General features: G+C 42.1%; 1 long non-coding RNA gene across 6 annotated transcripts; it reads right to left on the reverse strand.

Moving 5' to 3' along the window:
* Positions 1-1,699: 1,699 nt before the first annotated feature.
* On the reverse strand, positions 1,700-23,124 carry LOC119565586. Of its 6 annotated transcripts, none has more exons than XR_005224320.2 (4): positions 22,703-23,124; positions 22,539-22,606; positions 9,927-12,935; positions 3,230-3,778 (listed from the first exon to the last, which is right to left on the reverse strand). It is a non-coding gene; the product is annotated as an uncharacterized LOC119565586 (long non-coding RNA). The 6 variants fall into 6 exon arrangements; XR_005224319.2 differs by having other exon boundaries at positions 22,521-22,606; XR_005224321.1 differs by lacking the exons at positions 22,539-22,606; positions 22,703-23,124 and adding an exon at positions 1,700-2,010 and having other exon boundaries at positions 3,549-3,778; positions 9,927-15,151.

Raw genomic sequence — 23,124 nt, forward strand, 5'->3', positions numbered from 1 at the left:
GTATTTCCTATTCAATTAAAAGTGGTGGACTTTTCAAAGAAATCTGTTATTAATAACTAAAAGGCAAAGGAACATCTAAGCATCAATGTCTTTACAAAATCTTACATCTGTAGCAAAAGGCTGTAAACTAGAGCCCAGTTAATATGTTTGTTCTCCCACAAATTATTTAAAGGTAGCACCACAATAACAGTAGTTAACCCTATGATTTTCTATGACAATCACAAATCCAAAGCATTCCTGGTGTGTCAGAGATGGCCCCAACATACTCAGAAGGGGGGTTCATCCCTACTTCCTACCCTGTGGGGGGGAAAAGTACTTACAGCAGCGTATAATAAATACATTACAGGTATTTGTACAGACACCATCAGTTTAGTACCTGGTCACATGTAACTTTGAATGGGGGTGGGAGATGGAAATTCCAAATCACATCTTATAGAGAAGTAGTAACAACCTATATCACCCATGAGCACCAAAGCCCTGATTCTGCAAAAAGTTTGCAGTCACTGGAGCTACCCACATGCTTAGTGTGATGTACATGGTTACATACCTAGCAGAATCAGCACTCAAGGTTAAGAGGTCAGAGATGAGGAGGATATTGATAACAGCGAACAGGGGAAACTGAGCCAGCCCTTATGGAAAATTCTGGTAAATTAAAAGAATGACACAGTGTAATGATGCTGGCTTCTGGCGGGACACAACTGAGAGTATCAATTCAGGACAAATTGCTTAGAGCAGAGCAGTTACAGCCCAAAGCTGGGTTTCCTTTACCATTAAGGCACACCGAACCAACCAAGCAGAGAGGACTTTGGTCTCACCCCACTGGCTAACCATAAGTCATACAAGCAATTCCCTTAGACACTCCAGTTTTCCAGTATCACCACCAATGCCACTCGTTACGAGGGTGAATGGTTATGAAAACCAACACCCCAGTAAAAGAAAAAAGGTTCTCCCGATCCTGAAGGACCAAGCCCCAGACCCAGGTGAATATACAAGTCAGATCTTACCCACAAATCACACTGTTGCCAATCATTTAGAGTCTAAAATCTAAAGGTTTATTCATAAAAGAAAAAAATATAGACGAGAGCTAAAGTTGGTTAAATGGAATCAATTACATAGAGTAATGGCAAAGTTCTTGGTTCAGGTTTGTAGCAGTGATGGAACAGACTGCTGGTTTAAATCAAGTCTCTGGAGCACCATATTCATCCACAGCTTGGATGGGTCAGTCAGTCCTTTGTTCAGCGCTTCAGTTTGTAGCAAGGTTCCTCCAGAAGTAAGAAGCAGGATTGAAGACAAAATGGAGCGGTTTCCGGGGCCTTTTATATTCTCTCTTGTGGGCAGAAATCCCTTTGTTCTTCTGTGCAAAATCACAGCAACAAGATGGAGTTTGTAGTCATATGGGCAAGCCACATGTCCATGCATGACTCCATTCTTTACAGGCCAACACCATTGTTCACATGCTACTTTGAATGTCCCAGGAAGACTTCTCATATGTGGATTGGAGTCTTCCGAGATCCATTGTCAGCTAAGTGTTTCTTGACTGGGCACTTGATCTGCAAATTCCTTTCTCAAGAAGCTGACGAAATGCTTCACTAATGCTACTTAGAAACAAACACAAACACATACAAGTACATAGCCAATATTCATAACTTCAACCACAAAATGATACACACACACAGATAGCATAATCATAACCAGCAAATTATAACCTTTTCACAGACACCTCACACGACAACCTTTGTACAATATTTGGTGCTGCTACAGGACCTTGGTTGCAACAATGATCTATACGGTCACCATTTATGTCAATAACATCACACACAGTATCATCTGAATGTGGATGGGCAAATTTCTGGTGATAGTAAATTGCAGATTAGAAGTGAGGGCCTGCTTCTGAGAATCTCTTAGCACTAAAGCCTTCATCCTTTGGACAAGGAGCATAAGTTTTCCAGATGAGTGCAAGTTGTATAGCAGTTCAAAGAGAGAGGGATGGTGGGCCCCTTTTGTTCTATTCTGCTGTTGCAAAAGAAACAAAATCTCATGGAAATTGTGTCAGCACAGAGTGTGAAAACAGGGTTGTAAACAACTTAAGATGCAGAGATGGGAAGTAGCATACATTAATGCTAATGTGACAGCATCAACTTAACTTGCCCATTCTCTGAATCTTCTCAAGGGTGATGGTGGGGGAGTGGCATGTGGGTGCAAATGGTTGAGAGGATGGTGCTATGACAGTACAATGACAAGCCAGTTGCGCTGCCTGTGCTGGGAGTGGGAAGTCGCAGAGTCAGGAGGCTGCTTCCAGATTCCCCCAGGACTGGAGTGGCCTTTGTAACGATCATTGTAAAGGTTTAGTGCATGGTTGTGTGGGGTAGATAACTAGGTGACTTCGGGCTTGTTTTTGTGTACTTCACTTTTAAATTTGTAGATGTGACAGGTTCGCCCCAGGTTGCCACCTGGAACTGGGGTACCACTGAGCCCTCTGACCCACCAGCCTGAGCTCCCTCTCACACTGTGCTGCTGTGACAAGCTGCAAAGCCCTCCAGCCTGCACTTTCACCAGCATTCACACAGGTAGGAACATACCCAGCTGCAGTTACATGCAGGCTCTCTAACCACCAGCTTCCCAATCTAGGACCCCAGAGCAGTACCATCCATCCCTGGTCAAATCTGGCCAGTATATGGGTTTAATACCCGGTCTGCCTCTCCCTCAATGTGAAGAGAACAATGTACACTTGTGGTAACCAAGCAGAGATTTTTCCCCCAAGCACTCCAGCTCACTGGTTTAGATTAAAACAAAAACAACTTTATTAACTACAAAAGATAGATTTTAAATTATTATAAGTGATATCAATCAGATCAAAGCCGATTACCTAGCACATAAACAAAAAACGCAAGCTTAATACACTAAATAGATTGGATATGAATTAGCAGATTCTCACCCTGAGAAATGATACAAACAGGCTGCAAATTCTTAAGGGGCAGGCTGCACTTACTTTACAGCTTGAAATCCCCAGGTCATTCATATACAGGCTAGAAATCCATTTAGCCTGGGTCCAGCACTTCCCCCAGTTCCGTCTTTGTTCCTCAGGTGTTTCCAGGAGTCTATGTGGGGAGTGAAGAACCCTAAATGATTTCACTCCCTGCCTTATATAGCTTTTGCATATGGTGGGAACCATTTATTTCAAAACTTGGTTCGCAGACTGGTTTGTGGAAAAATACTGACATCCCAAGATGGAGTCCAAAGTCATGTGGCCTGGTCACATGGCTGCTATGACTCTACAAGGACATCACTCACAGGCTGTCTGTAGCATTCTCAGGAAGGCTCACCAGGTGGTGGATAAGCTTCTCCTAAGGCCTATAGTTTTTTCTAATGGCCCATTACACTGAATAGGCACTTCCCCATCCACTATCCAGACTGAAAGCATCTTGTCTAGTGTGTGTTACCCAGGGCAAACTACATTTGAAGTACAAATACATAATCAGTATTTATAACTTCAGATACAAAATTGATACATGGATACAAATAGGATAATCATGTTCAGCAAATCATACCCTTTTCAAGGACACCTTTCACAACTTGTCTTGCATAAAATGCTTCATAATTATGCCATAATCATATCATAATAATATCACTGTGAAGAACATGGGTGCAGTGTCATAGTAGGCATCTGTGATTTGCTAGAAGTAGCCGGCATTTTGTGTTCAGTTCAGATACAGTCTGTTACAGATGACACACCGACACCATCCTGCCCCAGGGACCGACATTATTTTGTTCTTTCAATCTAAAATGTTAAAAAAAAAAAAATCAAAATGAAATTCTTGTATTAGATGGAAACATCTACATAGTCTGAAACTTCTCTTTTCTTACATTTATAGAATGTTCTCATTTGTGTATGTTGGAATTCATCATAAATAATAAAGAGGTATTGATTCAATAATTCTTGAAAACTTTTATTAAAATGCCTTGCCAGGGTTACCTGTGCTGCTTTGTTTTGTGTATTCATCTTTCATTCACAATTGAAAAGTACTTTTTTTTTTTAAAAGATGACAAATTCTGGCATCTATTCTTCCTATGCCATCAGAAGAGGAAACTGACCCTACTTTCTTACAAAATCATGAGGAGGGCAATTTTTCATTTAATTAATCAAGCATCCATCTACATTATTCAACTTTAGGTGACCTTTTAGTGTGCCACAGGAATGGAAAAGGGACCTCAGTTCAAAAGAGAGTTTCCTTGTGATGGATCGGATGAATTTGCTGATTTGTCTGCAGTATAAACACTCTGACTAGAAATAGTGATAGGAGAGTGAGCTGCTTTTATAGGTAAAGCTTTATGAGGTCTATAACTATACCATCAGATATGGCAGCCAGTGAGAGTTATAATTCTTGAAACCCTCCATGTCAAATGATCATAGCAGCAAATGATCAGATAGGTACAGGGACAGAACAACCCCAAATACTCACAAATCATGAGACAGGCACTTCAAAATGAGATTTAAAAAAATCTACTGATTTTATGCCAAACTAAATGTTAGATTATTTTTATTGACTTTGTTTTTTTAATCATACAGGTGGTACTCAGGTCATATTTTCAAGTTTTTCTCTATGACCACAGATGGCTAGAAATATTGTTGTTGTTGTTTTAAAAAAAAAAAGCTGAGATTCTCTTCTATTCACCTGATTCCAGGAGTTAGGGATTTAAGAAATACACTGAAGATCATGAGAATCGCAATGAAATCACAAGAGCTAGCAACACTGGAACATCCAGATAGACAGGGATGTGTGGAATCCCAAACCTATTCTGAAATGGAGGAAAGAGTATGGGGAGAAGGAAGGACGGTGCATGTTCTGCTGCAATTCAGGCTAGAAAAGGAGGAAGGGGCATCAGAATGCAAAACCCAGCTCAGCAGAGACCTGTTAGAGCCACCTTTAATCCATCCCTGACCAGGAGCTTGCATAATGTACCAAATGGGACAAAAAGATAAAATAAAAAATTAATGAAAAAGGAATTTATAAATTTAAGGAGATTCCTCCATTGACCACCAATATATGAAAAGAAAAAGAAAAAAAAAAAACCACAGTTTCCTGGTATGCAAACATGAAAAGTTCCTCATTTTCACTCTCAGTTTACATATTTTTGTGCAGTTTTAAACCATGCTCATTGTCTACAACCACTGTTTTCACAGTAATGACTACTCGCAAGGAAACGCTGGGTATGAGGGATGATTTCAGCAGATAATCATACCCTCTCTCTCTCTCTCTCTCGTTCACATCCTCTATTTTTTTTTTTTTTGTTATTTAAAAAAGGGTCATGAGGAAGAAGTTGAGGAGACTGAGAAGGGAGATAAGTACAGGAAAAGGAGATCATGTGATGTGTCATTGCTGAAAAAGAAACCACAGAACAGCATATAGTCTTTAGACAACTAAGAAATACAGAGTGTGCTCAAATCAATCGAGAGCAGTCCATTTAAGTAAATCAGACCATAATCTACTCTGCTACTGTATAGCATAAACAAACATTTCCAGCATAATCATGCTTTTGCTACTTTTATTCTGAAGTAGGACCTGGGATTCTGCAGGATTCCAAGGTCAATTTCTAAAGCAAGGGCAAGAGAATCCTGCAGCAAATGTTCTTCTGTTCTGCGGCTGTAATAACGCATAGCCATCTGCAGCCTCACACCCACAGAATCCCCTGTCGGCAGCTGAATTCCAGAGTCAGGGCTTGTCATAATTCCATGGTCACAGAAGCATTGCCCAATTTATTTAATGCTTTCTGGGTACTTAGATAGTGACACAGTCGTAAAAACAGCTACCAATGTACAAAAATAGGTATCGCAACAACAAAAGAGGGGCATTCTCATTAATCTCTCCAGCACTGCGTGTTTGCAGGGAGAAGAGAGGCAGTTCCACAGGAGAATAGAAGGGTTAGAGCGTCATATGCCTACAACGCAGAACTAGCAGTTTTAAATGCAGGAGTGGCTATTGGATTCCAGTGTCTGTTGAAGCCAACATCTGACATCAGTTCTGTGAGTCAATCCTGCCCTGTCAAGCACTGCTCAGACTCTAGCGGCTTAAAGCAAGAGAGGGAAAGGAAAAACAGCACTAGAGTGGCATCATTAAATATCATCTCTCTTCCCCGCTTCTGTCACCTATTTAGTTGGGATTTTTGTTTTGTTTTGATCAAATCTCTTTACTAATTCTGGGTTTATGTGTTTGCAACCAGTGCCTTCGGCTTTGATTCTTGTGTTTTTTAAAGGAATTTTACTGCTTGGGCAGATCAAACATCTGGATTTGTGAAGTTTTCTGCATACGCACAGTACAAGTACAACCCAGACAGCAGCAGTGTGAGTGTCTGCCCATCCTGAGCTGGAGTGCTCACTTCTAGAGGTGAGAGAGCACTTCATTCTCCATGCCTACTAAGACTGGCTTCCTGCAGAGACTGCCAGCAACGATACAAATTAGGGGCCAGTGGTGTTAGTAACAGAGATGAGCCTAAGTCACAAAGTTTGGATCCAAAACCATATCCGGATGACACAAACTTCCCCAAAGGAAACGCAGGAGGGCACAAAAATAATAGGAAAAAATGTTATTCTAAGCATTCATGAACCTCAAAGCTTTGGTCTCTGGTTTGGGTTCAGTCTGAGGGTTTTGGAAGTATGTAACCGTCCTCACTCAGAGGTCAGTCATGAAGTGTGGCCTAGTGGTCAGGGCTACAACCTGTGATCAGCAGGACAGTGTTGGTTGGGGAGCCCAGGCGCTGCCACTCCACCAGGCTCCAACCCAGTGATCTGGCAACCAAGGGTGCTTATGGCTGCCCTCCCTGGGCCACTTCTTATCCCCCGCCCCACCCCCCAGGCCAGCTCAGTCCAAGGCTTTCCCCTGCTGGGGTAGTCCACACCAAGAAAGTAAAAAGAGATTACCAGTGTCCAGGGTCCATCTGCAGGGGAGGGGAAATGCTTCTCTCTCTGTTTCTGGGATGGGTCCCTCCCTGCCCTCAGGGAGGATGCTAACACCCTTCCTTCATACCTGACCTAGACAAATTAGGGGCCAGATTTGAACTAGTGGCCTACATCTAGGTTTGTCACCTTCACACTGACCAAAAAGTAAATGAAGACCAAGTCTTAGGCCCTCCCACTAAAACGTAACACATCCCCAAACCTTATCTGAAAATACAGCACCTCCTCTTTCAAAGGACACCAAGGAACCATTATAACTGGTTATTGATAAGGGGGAAACAGGAGATGGAATTATCCTAATTAGGACAAAGATTTAATAGGGCTCTTAACCCTTGTGATTCAGGATATATGCCAAGCACTAACTCCCTGAAGTTAGGAAGAAACATACTTTATTGGCATACTATCCATTATAAGGGGTTTACATCTTGCTCTGAAGCATCTAATGCTGAGCACAGTTGACGAGAGGATTCTGGATTAGTTGGACAAATTTCCATGTTCCTATTCCCAGCCTTCTTCCACATACAGCCTTAATATTTCTTCCAATAAGACCTTTTTCACTAGGGGCCAGTTCTTGAAGTCATTTATATCCATGGTGAATTCAGTCTAACAACTATGGTACAATTTTAACAACCAGATTCTTTTAGGTTCCTTTTAATAGTTCAGCCCAAATTAATTAGGCTCCAAATCTCAACGGGACATATCCCCACAAAGAGTTTCAACAATTTTTTTTTCATTTGCACAAATTTTTTTTTTAGATATTCAGGTTTTCATTGCAAAATTTAAAATCTAAAAATGTGGGTAATGAGAATCTCAATTTTCTTTTTAACGAAAACTATTTTTTTTCATTAAAATATTTGTTTTGTACAAAAGGTATTTTCTATCAAAACCACATTTTGACAGAAAAATTTCAACTAGTCTACCAAAAATTTACCTTCGTTAATTGTCCTAAGACAATTATTTTTTTCTTAATATGTAATGGCATTGATGGGGAAAGTGCTCAAAAGTATCAACAAGTGCAGCTTTAACGGTATTTCAAATGTTCTACTTATGCAATTTAAAGGACACATTATGTACTAACCTACACACTTTCCTATTAAGATCTATGAAAATTTGCAGGTGTTTAATCACCTACAAGAGGGCTCTCCTATTGTTCCCTGAATGCAATAGAATTATAGTGAACACTACATGGAACATTTTTCATACATTTTATACAGTCTAACATAAGAGCTATGGAGATCAAATAAAACTTGTTCCCTAGTTTATAATTTGTATGCAAAACCTCAGACAGATTAACCATAATTTGCTTCTTCACCAAAAAGGGTTGTTTAAATATTTTCATTAAATGCAAAGAGTTTTTGTATTCTAAGGATAACTGAGCGTCACAAATGTAGTAATCAATTGGAAATTGGGAGAATAAAATATATGAAGAAATTCTATGAAGAAAATGAAAGCTCTCACAGGATTGATTTGAATACACATTACTTTTGCAATAAAAGGAAGAGTCTTTCTACATTGAGGTCCCAACTCAAGAAAGTGCTTATGCATGTGCTTAACTCTCATCAAATTCAATGGAACTCAAGAACACAGTTGAGTGCTTTCATGATCTAAGCCATGTAAAGTTTGGGGCTTGATCCCATGCCACTGATGCCTATGGACTTGAATAGATTTCAGTAGGCTTTGGATCAGGACCCGAGCAACATGTTTTTCAGGGAGGTTATTTATTTATTTATTTTTATTTCTCATTTTAACTCTACTCATGTTTAAGGATTTTGCAGGGCTGTTCCGGCTGAGTCACTTTTTCCCCATTGTCAAGAGCACAACAATGTACTATCCGTATTTTCACAGTCAATGTGTGTTGCCAAGAAATCTAAACAACAGAGAGTAATTTCTGGAGTTCATTGAAAAAATATTGTACAATGCAATGCAAACTTTACTGAAAAAAATTGTTCTCAGACTAGCTTTTTTAAGTGCTTGTTAGTATATGTTAAAAAGTGTCTGTTTTAATGCAGCTCACTGAATGCAATGGGCTCTGGACCAAGCCCCGTGGCAGCTTGCTTCTTGCTTTCTCTCTCTTTTCTTCTCTCCCTTTTTTTTTTTTTTTTGATGGGGGTGAGGGGAGGCAAATCACAGGTGTAATTAATATTTTTGTTCTTTCAAGGCTTGAAATAATATTAAAAGTGAGCAATTTCAAGCCACAAATGTATTGTGTTCATAGATCACTGAGAGTCACTCATTCCATGCTCACCTGCCTGTAATCCATTATGAAACGATACTCATGGAACTTCAGCAAAAGCTTGGCCCAAGATCAGATGCCCGGAGCCAAAGATAACAGAAAAGGCCTGCGTCTTAAATTTGGCAACCTGCATCATTAGAGTGTTCCAGACTTCATACCCAACAATGGGCTACAATCAACAACAGAGACAAAAATTATAGAAAAAGAATAGGGATGTTTAAAATGATCTGGGGATCAATTATTCCTCTTTTCCTAAATTAAGATGAGAGAGCACCCGAATGAAAGTAAATTTGGGTCTGAAATGAGGGATTGTCCCTATAATAAGTGACAGTTGAGCTATATTAATACCCCAATAATTGCCTCAGATATAGGACTGTTTAGATCACCTTAAATACAGTTGATCTGTATCTGATACAGTCTGGGAATTGTATACATCCAGCATCACTGTAACGCAGTCACCTCAGGGGTGGTAAGTGGTGGCCAGGACACTTCATGGCTGCACAGTAACAGTGAGAAGGAAGGCTACCAAGAGAACACTGAAGCAAAGCCCCGTTCTAACAAAATTGTCACAGGACCTTTTAATGTCCATCCAAAGCCAAAAGGAATCTGTCGAGAAGCTCCCAACCTTGTCCCAAAGAACCTGATCTGAAGCCCATTTCAGTAAGTGGAAAGACCATTTGGATCAGGCCCCAGTTGCATGAAGCTAATTGTAATAGAGAAAGATTAAGAGATAAGTCATACCTGCCATGAGTCCAATCTCTGGTTCCAAAGCATCTTGGCATTTCAGTGCTTAGATTCTTCACCAGCTCCATCAGTATAGAGGCTGTCACACAGCTGCATCAGGCCAGGATGGCAAAGTGCACAAGATGTGACCCAGAGGCCCATTGGTCCCAACTAGAAAACAGTTCACTGTTAATTACAAGCAACTCCTGTCTCAGCCCTGACAAACTCACTACACCTAGTACACTGTTTTCATGGTATTTATCGCTAAAGGTTAGCATGCAAGGTCTCTACTGAAATCTTGTAACTTATCGATACTCAATCATTCTGAGATGTGTGTATGGGTAATATTTAAGGACTAATATAACTACATTGAAAATGTACTTCTGGTCTTGGAGTGAAACCTATGAGTCACAAGGGAATCATGTCTCAGTCACCATTCAGGGCCATTCAAGTGGGAGGGGGGGTGTCACCCCGCCTTAGTTAGCCAATTATGTACTGCATTGCTCAATTGTCCACCATTGCACCAAACCAGAAAAGCCAATGGAAAACCATCAAAGTATAAACATTGAAATCACCTGGAAGTGAAGAGGAATGATAAGACAGCGAGGGGACTGCCATGTATGTGAATAAAGACAAAAGACTGGTTCAGTATAGCACAGGATGGAGAAAGACGCTCTGCATCTATTCACTGAAGAGGTACCTTAATGAATGGCAATGCTTCATGAAAGACTAGCTACTGGCTCTTTGGAGTGAGAATCTATTTGATTAGATAGGAAAGATAATTATTAATAAGTGTAGGCCCCAGTTTTCTGATTTTGTGTTGAATATAACCATTTGTTTCCATGACTCAGTCTTGTTTCTATTTGAATCTCTATTCTCTCAAATAAATTTCCTTTTGTTTTACTATAATCAAATTCAAGTGGTGTGTATGTGACAGAGGAGTGGTGAGCTAAGGTAAAACTGGTGAACTCAGGTACACTGTTCCATTAGGAATGTCTACACTGCAAAGAAAAATCCGTGGCACTGAGTCTCAGACCTGGGTCAATTGACTTGGGCTCGCAGGGGCAAAAATAGCAGCGTAGATGGTCACACACAGGTTGGAGCTTTGGCTCCGAGACCACCTCCTTCACTGAGTTTCAGAGCCCACACTCCAGACTAAGTGGGAACGTTCAACACTGCTATTATTAGCTATTATTAGCCTCGCAGCCCAAGCCCCAGTCAACTGACCCAGGCTCTGGGACTTAGAGCCATGGGTTTTTCTTTGCAGTCTAGACATACACCTGGGGACAGAGGATCTGGGATTTCTGTGGGTACCCAGTGATCAGGGACTGGATACCACAGAGGGACACTATGAAGGGACTTGGGGGCTGAGGTGCAGCTGTTGTCAACCTGCAAGGCTGGTGTAGCCCAGAGGAGAGTGTGGGAGTGTCTGATGGGCTGGGTGCGTTAAAGCTAATGCCCAGCTGGCACAAGCAAGACTCCCTCACACTGGAGGAAGGTGGCAACAAGGTGATTCACAGCCCTGGGTGGCCTGAGAAATATCGCCATGGCTAACCTCTATCCCTTACCCATCCAAATAATAAGCAAGTGGATTTTTTTTAAATGGCTCATTTCTGTAACCAATATCCAGGAGTCAAAAATATATTCTAGGGTAGAGGGCACAGCTAGGTCCCTCGTCTGTTTATACCCCTCATATAGAAGTTACAGCCATGCCCACTTCACAGCTACAGTCTTTTCAGGCAACCTCGCTCTCCCTCACTGATCTGTAAACATGGTTCCAATTTATAGCATTGACTGAGCTTTAACTGTGTTTTGGAACCTGTTGGTTTCATTAAGGCCTCATCTCCACTACAATTGGGAAACCAAGGGAGGGGTCAATCAGATTGTTAGCCGGCTCTGCAGTCTGACTGTAGCATAGACATTGTTATTTGGGATCTCTCTGTGGGGGCCAATTTCCCCATTTACCCTGAGGATGGTGCAAGTTCAACGGTCTCTAATGACAAGCCATACTTTCTGACAGTGGGTGTGTCATGGGGGGCCCTGCATGTTGAGCGGGCCCACCCCCTTTGGCTCATTGAGGGGGTTGATACATGCCGTCGGGACTCCCTGATAGATCAGGCAATTTCAGTTAGAGGGACTCAGGGCTTCTAGTAGGGCCCAGTAAACTCTCTGTCTATGCCTCTTGAGCTTCCTGGCTGGGGCAAGCAATCGCAGCTGGGCTTTGACACTCTGGGCCAGGTAAAGACAGCAAATAGTCTGCAGTCCATAGGTGGGGCAGAGCCAATGCTCAGTCTCTAATCTCCTAAATCTCCCGGCTAGGACAAACAATAGCAGTTAGGGGGCTATAATCCTCTGGGCAGGACAGGACAAGCAGTCAGTTTGTAGTCCCTGGGCAGGGCAGGGCAAACAATCAGTCTATAGCTATAGCCCCCAATAGCCACACCTAGTGGCAAATGCTGTGGGGGGGTGGGGGTAGGGGTACCCGAGCCCACCTTACTCCACTGGGTTCCGACCCAGGATCCTATGAAGCCTGGAAATTCCAAGTTAAGAGTTCAAGCATCAGCTTCTAAGCATTCCCTGGGGCACTTCCTACCGCAAAGTTCATCTCAGGCATCTCTTCGGCTGGCAGCAGCTCAGCGTCCCAGTCAGTCTCCGTGGTCAGCTGGTCGTCCGCAGTGTAGTCCAGATCCATGGTTCCCACCGCTTGGAGAGTCACAGACACCTCTGCAGGAGACTGCAGCACATGTCCTTCCTCCTCCTCAGGCAACCCAGGCTGATCTGGACTGCCTCCTTTTATCTGTCCCTTCCACACTAAGCATGCCCAGCAGGGATGAGGGGGTGTGGTTTCCTGGGCCCACAGTGATTGGTCACGCCCCATTGGCCCAGTGCAGGGTTGGTACACCCCGTCACAGTGCACTTTATCCGAAATTGTCTGATATTTCAGCCTGGGGATATTTCACAGACAGTAGCACAAATCTCACAGCAGCTTTTCCACCCTTTTCCTACTGCTGCTGCTCTCCAACAACTCTGGCCAGTTAAAAAAAAGACAGCATTATTTTAAAGAGGGTATTCATATTTTGATGGAACCAACCAGCATTCACTGATATAATTTTGATCTTTTTCACAATGCTAAACAAAACAAAACAAAGCAAAGCAAAGCAAGGGGGATGGGAGGGAATCATGTTAAGAGCTTGAAATATCAAGAAAAAAAACAAAAGAGGAACATTTGAATTTAGTAGTTGGAGGAGCCTTTTGGATCATGAGTGAGAGAGAAAGAGAGGCAGACAAATAAAGATTGAAATTCAGTTCCTTTCTTCTCCTATTATGCAGGACTGCAGCATCAACAACCAGCAATTGAGGGGCGAGATACATCATTAAACTTATTTATAGCATCAACTACTTTGCATTCATCCACAAAAGTGAAACTGTAAAAAGGAAAAAAAAAAAAGTATAAAGGGAGTGTGTGATTCTTTCATTAGGTTGTCTGTAATGTTGGATTGGTCCATAAATTAATGTGTATAAGAGGACAGAAAAAAAAAGAATTCAAAGCTTTGCCATTGTAATTACAGCTCTTTAAATATCAAAAGACACAAAGAAAGATTCCTTCTGAAAAGAGTACAGACTCTCTTGGCAAGCCACTATTAAATACTTGCATAAATCTGCAGTTTGTAACACTTACCTCCCCCCTCCACACTAGATTTTGGTGACATTGCTATAATGAATTACAGGTCTTTTCCAGTGTGACTAGGTGGGCTTTCTTTCTTTCCTTTATTTACCAGGATAGCCTGGTGAGAGAAGACACCTTTTTTTGAGTGGGAGGTTTAAGTGGGATAGTGGGGGTGGGTAAGGAAGGGCCTTGGACTGAAGGATAGCAGATTTGTTTGTGCTGTTCCACATTCACAACATGAAACATCTGAGACACAAATGACAAAAGCCCTGATAATTACCACACCATTACTACAGATCCATCCTTTAATGTATAACATGCACAGAGTTACCAGGTCCCACAGTGCCTATGCTATGTTTAATTATATGCAATTTTAATTACTTTTTAACTAAAAGCAGAAAAGACAACATTCTCCCCACTAACCTGCTACAAAGCTCACCACTCACCCCCAAGCCACTCATTTCAAACAAAACCCTCCCTTGCACTATCCCCTAAAGATCAGCAGACTCTGGCTGTGTCAGTTCAGCAGGGGCAATGAATTCCAGAATCAAAGGCCCTTCCCCAAGAAAATACTACCTGCCACCAGTCTCCAAACTGTTAGCTCAGTGACCTTCTCTCGTCTGATATGGTAGTCAATAGAGGTAGTCTCTAAAACAGCCAGGCCTCGACCCAATATAGGGTTTTTAGACCAAAGTCAACATCTTAACTTGCACATGGAAGCAGCTAGGAAGCCAGTGTAGTTGTCTCGAGAAATGGCATAATAATTTCCATGAGGCTGACACCACCAAACAGGTGAGAAGCTGCATTGTGCACCAAGTGGTTGCCAAGGGAAGTCCCGGTGGAGGTGCATTAATCCAGGCTAGAAATCACAAGGCATGAACTCTTGGGACACAGTCCAGGCCCAAGAAAAAATAGAAAGTTACTCATAGCATCAAATAAATAATAAAAAAAAAAAAAAAATCACACTCTTTCTGAGTGGAGGGATCCAGAGTTTACTAAATTGTCTACTTCCCAGAGCAATTTTGCTGGGCGAGACTTCATGGGCCTAATGGTGGAGGGAAAAAATGAGACGTGCCATTTGCCATCACAGCTGAAACACAGTGTTACAGGAGTGCTCTTTAAACAATAGCTGTCTGTGTATGTAAATAGTTAATATCAGAGTGCCAATAGATGAAGCTCAAGAATTTAGAACATAGTTCCTAGGTTTTATAGGATCAATAAAATTTGTGCTCCCTGCAAATGATTTCCTCTGCATAGCTCTTTACATGGAGCTCTTAACACAGAAAATTTTAAAATCTCTCCACACCACAATGAATTAGACTCAAAGTGTGATTTCCACCACTAATACTAACCTCTACCCTGCATCTGCTTCAGCTCATCAACCTATGAGGGTGCCTTCACATGGAGAGAGAAGAGACACAATAGGCCAAAAGGAGAATTTTGCTGGGGCAGAAGCAGCATGCTTAGGGCTGGAGAAGATAGCACTCTCTTGCCCTCCTTGAGCCAGGAGTGGGGCTCAGTGTATGAGGGGACATATAAAGAAAAGGAGTACTTGTGGCACCTTAGAGACTAACAAATTTATTTGAGCATATAAATTTGTTAGTCTCTAAGGTGCCACAAGTACTCCTTTTCTTTTTGCAAATACAGACTAACACGGCTGCTGCTCTGAAACCGGACATATAAAGGCTCTGCAGTCCATATGTAGCCTGGGTCTGGTTGCCTCCCCAGTTGTTCTAATTTATGCCAGTGGCCACACTAGCTTCCCAGTGCAGGCAGAATCTGGAGGAATGAAGGTGGCATAAGCCTCTGGAGACAGCACAGAACCTATCGCTAAGTCTTCATGTTTATAAGTGAAAAGCACAGATCACCAAATACGCAATGAAATAAGTTATTGTTTTGGTGAAGAGGAGCATATCCACTAATACAATGTAAAGCAAACCCAACCAGTGAAGTGGTTGTAACACCGACAGACCCAGGTGCTCACCCTGGTTCTGCCCCCGCCCCACCCTGCAAAGCGCGGGGCCCGGGGCAGTCACCCCGATTCGCTGTACCCAAGGGACAGCTATGCCTGGAGGTAAACCTGCACTGACCACTGTTAAGACTGACTTGACACCATTTAATACAAGTCATATGCTTTCCTCCTAATTAGCTAACAAGCCAATTAATTATGAGAGGCATCTGGTTTTGGCCTAAAGCCAAACTGCAATGGTGTCATTAGGCTTTGCTTTGTAACAAAATCATGTATTACATTCTTTGAACTCTCAATTCAATTATACTGTACTTGGATTCCAGGTAGGTACAAAATATTTAGACTCACATTAATATTAGGCACAACAACAATAATTCTTCTCACATGTATAAAGAACTTTTAGTCCCAAAGGATCCCAGAACACTTTACAAAATTTGGACTCAATGCTACAAGACTTTTTCATGCATAACTCCTTTTGAAATCAAAGGGAATGCCCCTGGAGGTCAATGGGAATTCCACTCTCCATGGGCTTGCCGACTGGGCCCTAAGCTAGTTCCTATATAAAACTGCTTTTCAATGATGGACAGACTCTTATTAGATATGTTTTAATTGGAAGCTGTTTCCATCACTGAAAATGCAGGTATCTGCACTTTGTCTGGGGCAAAATGCAGATACCTTGTTTGTTTATGTATGTATCGTTCATTTATGTAACACTAACATTTAATCTGCATTCAACTATAGTAGGGTTGCCAATTTGGTAATATTTAAAAAACAGACACTCCAACAGGAGTGCCGGAACCTCCCCTGCCCCGCCTCCTCACCTGAGGCCCCACCCTTGCCCCACCTCTTCACCTGAGGCCCCGCGCCTTCCATCCCTCTTCCCCCAACCCAAGTCACTTGCTGCTTTTCCCCCCCCAGCCCCGCTACCTGGGTCAGGAGGGACTCACCTGTGGAGCCGGGGCTGGGAGCTGCAACCGCCCAATGCAGGTAGCAGGTGGCCCTGGCTGATTAGGGGCTAACGTGGGTGATGACACTGCACCTCCCCAACTCCCCTGCCTGCAATGTCCAGACACTGTCAGGTCCCCTTTTTTGAATGGACCTTCCTATCGAAAACCAGGCACCTGGCCACCCTAAAGCTACAGTCATAATATATCTGTTTTAAAGGACTATTCTGATCACCTAGTCTGATCTTCTACATAGTACAGAACAACAAATTTCATATTGTTATTCTTATGCTCCTGAAGGACAAAGCTGCCTGGCAGAATCTGACATGACTCCTGTATAAATTTTATGCAGCCAAATTAGGGAAACCTGTAGAAACCAAACTTTGGATGTCTATTTAAATCAAAGCTATATTACTTATGGGTTCGCTAAGTGCTGAGGAAACTGCTGATACTATACTTAATAATTTTATGAAACTGTTGCCCGTGCATTGGTAAGAGGATAGCATAATAAAACCATGTCAAATAATGCTGAATTTTAAATCCACTGTAAAGCAAATTAGGTATAAAGAAAAACAATGAGTGACAGAACATTGAATTAATTAAATGGTGGGAGGGACCCACAACACAATTGTATCTATGATGTTTGTATGTTTTACTGACATGCTACAAAAGTTTTAAACCCCAAGCACTTACCCAAGGAAATATCAAATCACTATTTTCCCCACATTCTTTCTGACCAATTTTGGAGCAGCTGGGAGCTTAATTGTTTCTAATCATCTTTAAAAATGAACTTATAATGTTGCCACCTGTTGGCATAAGATAGTTACAGCATTCCAAGGTTCCAGACAGAGTTAAAAAGATGTAGAGAATTAAAAGGGACAAATGTGAAAAATCCATGCTCTCATTTGGTTTCAGTGTTCACATCTGTTCTCCTCAAAGATTTTTCCAATATCATAAATCTACTCTGGTCCCAGTATCTTGAAATGTTATGGCATTTACAGTAAGGATAAAATCCATGTACTACTAGAGTTTCCTACTTTCCAAAACACCAAAAAAGACTAGCCCTCATCAATAAACTAAACAGGATACAAAGGTAAAGCATCTAACAACATTATTTATACTTCATTCAACTCACCGCATTGTGGAAGGATGGGACAGAGGCAGATGATTAAAGAAATGGAGCCATAAATCAAATAGTATCAGCCAGTTTTAACATTCCTGTCTGCAGATCTGGTGTCATGGAAAAGTGAGATCAGAAGAGACCTCTAACTGGAAAAAGGGTTCTCTTTCTAGTGGACCCGGTCCACTTCAGAGCAACGGCAGCTGTATTTTCACAGTCAAGAATCCAAGAACCTTAATATTAATTCAGCCCACAGGCAAAGAGCAGGGGTTCATCACACCTACATCTGTTTGCCTGCCAGCCCCTGAATTGGTACACCTTCATGTCCTTCCTCCTGGGCCCCATGAGCATGCCTTGACCATTTGAGCTAGTGGTATTTGTCTCCCTCCAGCTCCTTTCAACTCTCCTGCATGAGTAGCCTTTTTCACTACAGCCTTCAAGTATCTGGACCTCTCACAATCACTGCTACTTCTGCTGTCTGTGGCACTGTCTCCTCAGTCTCCTGCCTGCCCTGTAGGAGGAAAAAGGGGGGGCCCTGTCTTTAGGTGTACCCCATCCTGCCTCAGATCATCGGAGTGCAGCATGGGTTACCTCCTCCCATTTCTTCAGATCAGCAGTGGACAAATCTTGCTGCTCACACAAGCTCAACAGCTGCTGTTTCTTCAGTAGTTCCTAATTCCTACTCTTGTCTCTCTCTTCTCTATTCCTTTTCCAAAAAGATTATGAGACCCTTTTTTTTTCTCTGTGCTTTTTCCTTCTATAATGCTTGCTTTCAATATTGTTGTCATTTACAGTAATTCACACTGTCACATATTCCACACATGCTGCCACTGTAAAAAGAAAAGGAGTACTTGTGGCACCTTAGAGACTAACCAATTTATTTGAGCATAAGCTTTTGTGAGCTACAGCTCACTTCATCGGATGCATTCAGTGGAAAATACAGTGAGGAGATTTATATACACACAGAACTTGAAAAAATGGGTGTTATGTGTCACAGATCAGGGCAACCACACCTGTATTTCCCCCACATGGCCCACCAGGGGCACCCACACTTAGGCTTCTGACTCCCCAGCTGTTTTCTCTCTGGGGTAGAGATGCGGGTCTGCTTCCCTCCTGACTGGGGTATTTCCAAACTGTACAGTTACCTGCCTACACTTTGATATCACCAGCAAGTCAGACTGCCTCAGCAGGCCTGCTTTGCCTGCTCCTCAGAGGCTGTAAACAGTGTAAATACCCCGGTATAAGTTGCCACACTGTTCTTTCTAAACACGCACTTTTCTTTTTTAAGGTGAAAGCGTTACAGAGGAAACATATTAAAAACAATTAAAGAACCTGCATGCTTACCAGAGATCACCCCAACTGCAGCAAGGGCTCTGGCTGGAGAACAGTTCTTTGAACACCACCAAGGAATTTTTCTATGGTGACAAGTTCATAACAAGAAAAGGAGTACTTGTGGCACCTTAGAGACTAACCAATTTATTTGAGCATAAGCTTTCATGAGCTACAGCTCACTTCATCTTCATTTCAAGTTCATAACACTTTCCCTCAGAACAAGAACCTCCATGCAAAGGAGGACTGGGGTCTCCCTGGAACAGAAAGTCCTGTCCATTTGCTGGATCAGGAAGAAGGCTCTGAGTTGGTTTAAACTCAGGCTATTTATCCAGAAGTCCTTTCTTTGTCTGTTGGCCTCTGGAAAATGCAGTTGGAAAATAGGCAAGCATCTCCAGGAGGAGCATCTCTTCTGGCCATGTTACAATCTGAGTGAATTTGCCTCGTCAACCCTCACTGTTCTTAGTTCCTGGAGGGCTGTGGTCACCCTCCCCCCAGAATTACCTACAATTCCTGGTCCACAACGATACATACACTTAACACAGTAAGATCTCCCAAAGATATTGCACAAAATTGCCATATCTGTCACCCTATGTTCTATATCACCACTGAAGAATTCAGTGACAGAAATGCTTCTGTTTCTTCACTTTGTACTCCAAACTGAAAGCAGCTGTGATGGTTGCATATTATAGTGAACACAGCTGCTTTCACTTTGGAGTGTCACTCATTTCCTTATACAAAATACTGGGCAGACTGGCTGTTAATCCTTCTACTTACCTCACAGACCTTTTCTTTCTACTACTGCACCACTTCCCTGCCTCTACTCATCTAACACTGGCTACCTCCTACCCCACAAGCCTTTTCGCTGGGTCAGTGATGCTTCCTGAGATCTGAAAGGATCCAAGAGGGGTGGATGACCAGCCTGGGGAAGACATGTTTCACCTTGGAGATGTTTTGTTATTCCCCCATTCCCATTAGGTCTGAGCCTACCAAATCTGGATATTATATATAACTTTAGCCAGCAAGACTCAAAGGCAAAAATTCAGAAGAAGGATATTTTTGTGTTGAAGGCACTGGACTGGGAGTCAGGAGATCTGAGTTCAATTCCCATCTCTGCTACAGACTTTCCGTGTGGCCTTAGGCAAGTTATTTACTCTTCCTGTGCCTCATCTGTAAAATATGGATAATTCTTCCCTACCTCACAGTGGTGCATTGAGGCTCAGTTCATTAGGTTTCCCTGTGAAAGGGAAGTTTCTGAGCACCCCACAAACCCTAAACATCACATTTTTAAAAAATCATCCTTAAAACCTATGGCAATAAGCAAAAACAGAGAATGACTAGAAATTATGTCCTTGGCTATATCACTATTGCCTTCTCTCCCCCCGCCCCTCTCCCCATCCCCATACAGCGCGCATCCATATTTTCACATTGCATGACTAATTTTAGATTAAGAGAAACAAAATCAGAAAACATAAAAGTTAGTGCCTCCCCCTTTTTAACATGCTGCATTAACTCTACCTCAGAAAATGGCAGCTCCTTTATAATTTAAGGGTGCAGGACAGTGGAAACAAAGTTATAATGACATCACATCACAATAACACACAAAATCATTAGTTTTCAGCCTGTACCTGTGACGGGTTGGATCACAGAAACCCCGTTGAGGTTGCCAACTGATGTGCCAAGACTACTACTTCCCCTGCTTTCCCTGCCAGCTTGGGACTCCAGCACCCTGTCTTGTTGAGCCAGACACGTCAGTCTGCTCCAACACAGACCCAAGGTCTGAACCATGAGCCCCAAAGCTGCTGACTTAATTGAAAGCAATTTAAGAAGTGTTCCTGTCTTTAACACTCAGATGCCCAACTCCCAATGGGGTCCAAACCCCAAATAAATCCATTTTACTCTGTATAAAGCTTATACAGGGTAAACTCATAAATTGTTCACCCTCTATAACACTGATAGAGAGAGATGCACAGCTGTTTGCCCGCCCAGGTATTAATACATACTCTGGGTTAATTAATAAGTAAAAAGTGATTTTATTAAGTACAGAAAGCAGGATTTAAGTGGTTCCAAGTAATAGCAGACAGAACAAAGTGAATTACCAAGTAAAATAAAATAGAACATGCAAGTCTATGGCTAATACAGTCAGAAACTGAATACAGATAAAATCTCACCCTCAGAGATGTTTCAATAAGTTTCTTTCACAGACTGGATGCCTTCCTAGTTTGGGCACAATCCTTTCCCCTGGTACACCCCTTGTTCCAGCTCAGGTGGTAGCTAGGGGATTTCTTGTGATGGCCGCTCCCCTTTGTTCTGTTCCACCCACTTCTATATCTTTTGCACAAGGTGGGAATCCTTTGTCCCTCTGGGTTCCGACCCCTCCTTCTCAATGGAAAAGCACCAGGTTAAAGATGGATTCCAGTTCAGGTGACATGATCATATGTCGCTGTAAGACTTCATTACTCATTTGCCAGTATACAGGAAGACTTACAAGTAAAACAGAGCCATCTACAGTCAATTGTCCTGGTTAATGAGAGCCATTAAGATTCCAAACCACCATTAATGGCCCACACTTTGCATAACTACAATAGGACCTCGGAGTTATATTTCATATTTCTAGTTTCAGATGCAAGAGTGATACATTTATACAAATAGAATGACTACACTCAGTAGATTATAAGCTTTGTAATGATACCTTACAAGAGACCTTTTGCATAAAGCATATTCCAGTTACATTATATTCACACTCATTAGCATATTTTTGAAAAGTCATATAGAGTGCAACATGACAGTACCCATGAAGTGTAAACAGATACAGTCACCTGCCCCATGAGCACTATGACTTTGGGCAAATTACATCACTGCTCTGTGTCTCAGTTTCCTTAACTATAAAATGGGGCCAATGATAGTGACCTCCTTTGTGAAGTGGTTTAAAATCTATGGATGAAACATGCTAGATAAATTACTTAGGTTAAACCACTCATCGAAGACTGAACATTTTATTATTTTTACTGCAGTAGGGTCAAGAAGCCCTAGTCACCGACCAGGACCACATCATGCTAGGTGCTGTATGAGCAGAAAATAAAGATGATCTGGACTCGAGTACAGGTTTCCCCTCCATACACACATTACATCTTTGAGAACAGTCTATTTTATTAAACACTTCCAGTTATTTTAAAGCACTAAACTCACATATTGCTAGACTGCGTTCGGAACTCCTCTACACAGCCCCTTATATGTAAGATATTGCATCAATGAGGAGATCTATTTTTTTATATTTTGGAAAGGCAGTCAGTGGAGCAAACACCTGTGTTTCATGCCACCCAGACGATGATGAGTTTGGCACTAGCAGACAGTTGGCACTTGGCAATGAAACACTCTGGTGGCTTCTAAGGAAAATGCAAACAAAAAACTCATTACCCAAGGGTCAGTCCCACAGACATGATATTGGATTTAAGGCTGAAACACATTCTTGCAGCAGCTGGTACTTAGCATTATCTTTCTGTATGTGATAGAAGTTGTAAAAACTACAACAAAAATAACCAGAGGTGATTAGGTAATGCCTCCTGATCCAATCATTTGTTACCTTATATGTTACAATCACCTGTTGCAGTAAGCCTGGTCTCATCAGCATTCAGCACTGCAACTGTACAATGGGTATGAGCAACAGACCTAAAGAAGACACAGAAAAAAGGAGTAAAAATATACCCTTCATGTTAGATATGGAATCGATTATGTACTCCCTCCCCTGCACCAAAGTTCACTTACTTCATGTCAGCCAACAAGCATGAGTTAGATTCGGCAAATGCCATGTGTGTGGCATGAAAGCCTATGAATACATAGGCACTTGTTAGCTAGCAAGCCAGAAGTCAGGACATTTCTGGTTGTGGGGTGGGGAGGATTCACCACCCACATCATCTGTTAGAGTGAAAGAGAAAAGTCTTGATTACTGCAGCTTTCTCCTCCCTGGCTTCCATAACAAACAAATCGCATCACCCCCCACGCCCTCCTGCACTAATTTCAGCCCCCTCACCATTTCACTCCACTGACTCTACCATTGCCACTGCAGCAAGTTCAACCTTCTTTTCTTCCCCTCCAAGCCCCCTCACAGCTTTGCCTCTCCCACACAATCTACTCTTTTCTGTTATTGTGCTGCCCATCGGGTTGCCAACTGTCTAATCACGCAAACA

Source organism: Chelonia mydas, chromosome 2 (assembly GCF_015237465.2).
Source record: "Chelonia mydas isolate rCheMyd1 chromosome 2, rCheMyd1.pri.v2, whole genome shotgun sequence".
Classification (NCBI taxonomy): Eukaryota; Metazoa; Chordata; order Testudines; family Cheloniidae; genus Chelonia; species Chelonia mydas.